Raw genomic sequence first — 4,116 nt, forward strand, 5'->3', positions numbered from 1 at the left:
CCTGCTTGAGCAGGAAGGTTGGACTAGATGATCTGTAGAGGTCCCTTCCAACCTTAAATATTCTGTGAWTCTGTGAACCACTCAGAATAACTGACAAATGAGAGAGGGAGAAAGGAAAACAAAATGAAGCAAAGCAAAACAAAGCAAAAAACCCACAATTTCAATAGAGTTGACTGGAACAGGACTGGAACCATAATGTGCCCAGAGAAGGAGACAAAAAGGAGTAAATCATTGTAGTTAACTCAAGAACAAGTGGGACAAGATTGAAAGACAAAGTATCACAACACTGGACTSTCAGCTCCCAAAGTACTGGAGTACCCTTAAGTGTGAAGGGCACATCAAAAACATTTCTTTGTCCTCTGTGTCCTTTGTCACAAGGGTTCCTGCCACATTCAGTAGCGGGCTGCTTTTCCCTTACTCTTTATTTTACTACTGATGTATTTAAAGAAGTCTTTTTTTGTTGTCCTTGGCTTCCCTCACCATGTTAAACTCCCAGTGGGCCTTGGCCTTCCTAGCCCTATCCCTACATACTCAGACAATGTCTGTATATTCTCCCAGGTTACTTGTCTCTGCTTTCACCTTCCGTATACTTCCTTCTTATGTCTGAGTTTTGCCAGGAGATCCTTATTCATCCTGCCTCCCTTGCTCCTTTCTTCCTCATTGCAATGGATGTTTCTTGAGCTTGGAGGAGGAGATTCTTCAATATCAACCGGCTTTGTTGGGCCCTTCTTCCTGCTGGGGCCCTATCACATAGGATCCTTCCAAGCAAGTCCCTAAAGACGGCAGAGTCTCCTCTCCTGACATCTAGGGCTGTGGCTCTGCTTTGAACCTTGCTCCCACCTCTCAGGATAGAGTTAGCATATGTGCTAACACAGTTGCTAAAGAAGCAAAGACACTGTGAGTGAGACCCAAAGCAGGAGGAGACCCTACAACAATCAAAATTGGTAACTTTTCAGTCTCCAAGGCCAAAAATACCAGATTCAAGACATCCTTTTTAACCATCATGTCAGCAGCATGGGCAAGACTATTGCCGCAAAAACACTAAAAGGCAAGCTGATCCTAGCCACAAATCCAGAAAACTCTCAGCGCTAGAATCAGATGATTCAGCCTCTGTGTGGAAATATTTCACAGCTGTTTGGACAGAATGCAAGTTTGAAGTATGTATGGACAGAGCCCTAAAATCCTCTTTAAAGTATAGATTATAAGGATCATTGGCAGGAAATAGTTTTTAAGACTTGTATTGCCTGACCCATCAAATATTTTGGAATGTTTAAACAAATCTGACCCATGGACCCATTGCTGCATCCCTATGGCAATGGGCTTCAAGCAGAGGTAATGAGACCAAACAAAACCAATAATACATTTCATTTTAAAAAGAAGATGAAACTAAACTAAGTAACACAGCGATCTATATAATAGCTTAATCTAAGCATTATTATTAGGTCTGTTACAATAGTACTAACAATAATAGTCCTATTTATGTAATTATTACCAGAAAAGATACACTAATTATAGACTTAACATTGATGTGCATGCACTTTCTAGAATCTATCCCTTTTGGCTGTTGTTATGCTCACTCTTCGCCTGCCTCTCTGGCTTCTGAGGTCAACAGTTATCCTCAAAATGAAAGGGAATTATGGTTAGTCATAAATGGGCCGTATTCTCTACTGGGAATATTTTGATGATGATGGTGTTCCTTGCTCTGGTGTTGGGTTTGGGTTTATTTTTGTATGTTTTCTCAAGTGCTATATCATGTTCTTTCTTTATTTCTTCACAATGTCTTCCTCTGCCTCAATTCAGCAGACATGGTATATATTATATCGTGTCAGATACTTTATCTTTGTTCTCTTCGTTATCCTTAAAAACAGTTACACCAGCTCCCAAGGCGGCATTCCTTCATGGAACAGTAATTAAGCCCTGGTGATGTATGTGTAACCCTGGGGCCTGTGGTATCACCTCGTGCCTGCGCTGTCAAGGCCCCTGCTCTCCTCCTATGCTGCTACTCCTCTGCACTAGGGTCACGCGTAGTTCACTCTGCACAGAAAAGCTAACAATTGTTGCACGTGTAGCTACACAGGGACACATCAAAACTGTCTTAATTGTTGCACACAAAACACAGTTAAAACAAGTTTGGTAATGGTTGGTCCTGATTGTTATGGATGGACCTGATTGTTGAGCAAGGGCTGTTGCAGCTAAACAAGCTGAGACAGAGCCCCAGGCAGGACAAGACTAGCCCAGGTAAAAGTAGTCTTCATAAATCCTCACCTTAAGGCAGTGCAAAATTAGATCAAAGCCTCTGGCCTGTTWCCAGCACATCATTTCCAACACCGAGCTACAAGGTTACCCAACCGGGATACAGTTTCCACATAACTTTTCCATTTGTGACTCCATGTGTGTTATCAAGATACAATTTCTTGATAGCATAGCTAATCTTTTTTATTTTTTCTGATGTAATTTCACATTCCTTAAGATAAAGTATCCTGACACTATGTCTTAAGTAATGAGGAACCAAAACATGTAGTTGACATGGGGGCTAGGGACATTGATATTCTTTGTATTTCRAGATGCTGGGGACAATACTGCTACTAAAGTAGGTTTTGGTTGGAAGGAAATGGGCTATATATGGATTAAAACAAAAACTAAGCTGACTTGGAAAGGTTATTCAGGCTTCAATTTGAAAATGAGAGTAATTTAGAGTGAATATAATGGAACCTGGACTTCTAGATAGGCCTAGACRCAGAGCAGAAATCACTAGAGAGAGATTAAATTAAGTGTGAGATCCCAGACAGAGCTAAAGATGAAATGAGGAACTGGACATGCTTACTTCACATCATCTTTATTTTTGAACATCACCATCTGTACGCATCCATACCCCCACTCTCAGAAAACACCATCTTTTCGTGTTGTTTACTTGATTTACATGTTATCCCCCRTTTTCTCTCTTCTTGAACCCATCCTGTCACCACCTCTGTGCCTCCTTGGCTCCCCTAAAAACCAACCCTCTCGGAACCCTTTTCCACTCTGTTCTTTCACACTACATGTGCTGGGCTCACAGGTCCTGCCTGGCCAACTAGGGTGGCCTGGAGAAGGACATTTGCCCCCATAGTGACTGATTTCCAGACACTTAAGTCTTCAGTGATGGTCTGACCTGACAGTCCCCAAGCAGCCTATTTATCTCTTTTCATTTATTTGCATTTCATCCCTTGGACTAATTGCTCATGCCCTGGTGAATAATAAATTGTGCGAGTGGCCCGAAGATCATCTGAGATGACCACTCACTGGACCATCACCCTAAAGCTTCCKTAACTGCTCTGCTGTTACTTTGCCTGCCCCGTTGCCTTCCAGTTAAACCAGCAACCAGCTAAAGGTGCTAAGTGAGCCCTTTGGCTGGTCCTTATCCCAGCAGAGGAAATCCTACATGTCTCTGTTGTGCTGGGAATARGCCTGGTCTTGGCAAACCGGTCCCATTTGCCCTAGCATCGCTCCGGCCCTTCCTTTTCCTCCTCCACGTAGAAACTTGCTCCAGAAACAGGGCTGCGATGGCTGTGAGCGCAGCGGGAGCAGCAGCACGGGCCATTACCGGAGCGAGGGTGCCACGGCGCAGCCCAGGCGCGGTATCGGCCCGGCAGCAGGGCCAGGCCGCCAGCGGGACGAGGCCGGGGGCCTCCCCGGGGCCCTGTGGCCGCTCCGGGCCSCGCGGGACGGAAAATGGCGGCCGCGGAGCGGGGAGGAGGGAGGGAAGAAGGGAGGGAAGGGAAGAGCGCGTGGGCCGGGCCCCGGGGCGGCGCTTGGCCGCCCTCCCGCCGCCGCCTCGGGCTCCCAGCAGCGCCGCAGCTCCCACGGCCGCCGAGCCCCGCTCCGCGGGCTCAGGTACCGGCGCACGGGGACATAAACGGGCACGTCGCCGCCGGGCTGGGGCTGGAGCTGGGCGAACCTCCCTCCGTCTCCTCCTTCCCACCTCCCTTTTTTCSTCCCTCTCTTCCTTCCCTCCCTCCGCCCTGGTGGGAGCGCGGGTGGCGGTGCGGCGGGGCCGCCGGTAAGTGGTGGCCCGGGAGGGCGCAGGGGCTCGCCCGCGCTCAGGGCCGGGCCGGGCCGGGCGCTCCGGCGGTGGCGGCG

General features: G+C 47.6%; 1 protein-coding gene across 3 annotated transcripts in view; it reads left to right on the top strand.

The window, feature by feature from the left end:
• The first annotated feature begins 4,018 nt into the window (after positions 1–4,018).
• The window catches only part of KIAA1551 (KIAA1551 ortholog), a 22,361-nt gene continuing 22,263 nt past the window's right edge, over positions 4,019–4,116 (top strand). For all 3 annotated transcript variants that reach the window (XM_026040330.1, XM_026040331.1, XM_026040332.1), the window contains exon 1: positions 4,019–4,036. The gene's annotated coding sequence lies outside the window, so the exon portion shown is untranslated. The remainder of the gene's footprint in view (positions 4,037–4,116) is intronic.

Source organism: Nothoprocta perdicaria, unplaced genomic scaffold (assembly GCF_003342845.1).
Source record: "Nothoprocta perdicaria isolate Ctin4 unplaced genomic scaffold, notPer1 scaffold_253, whole genome shotgun sequence".
NCBI lineage: Eukaryota > Metazoa > Chordata > Aves > Tinamiformes > Tinamidae > Nothoprocta > Nothoprocta perdicaria.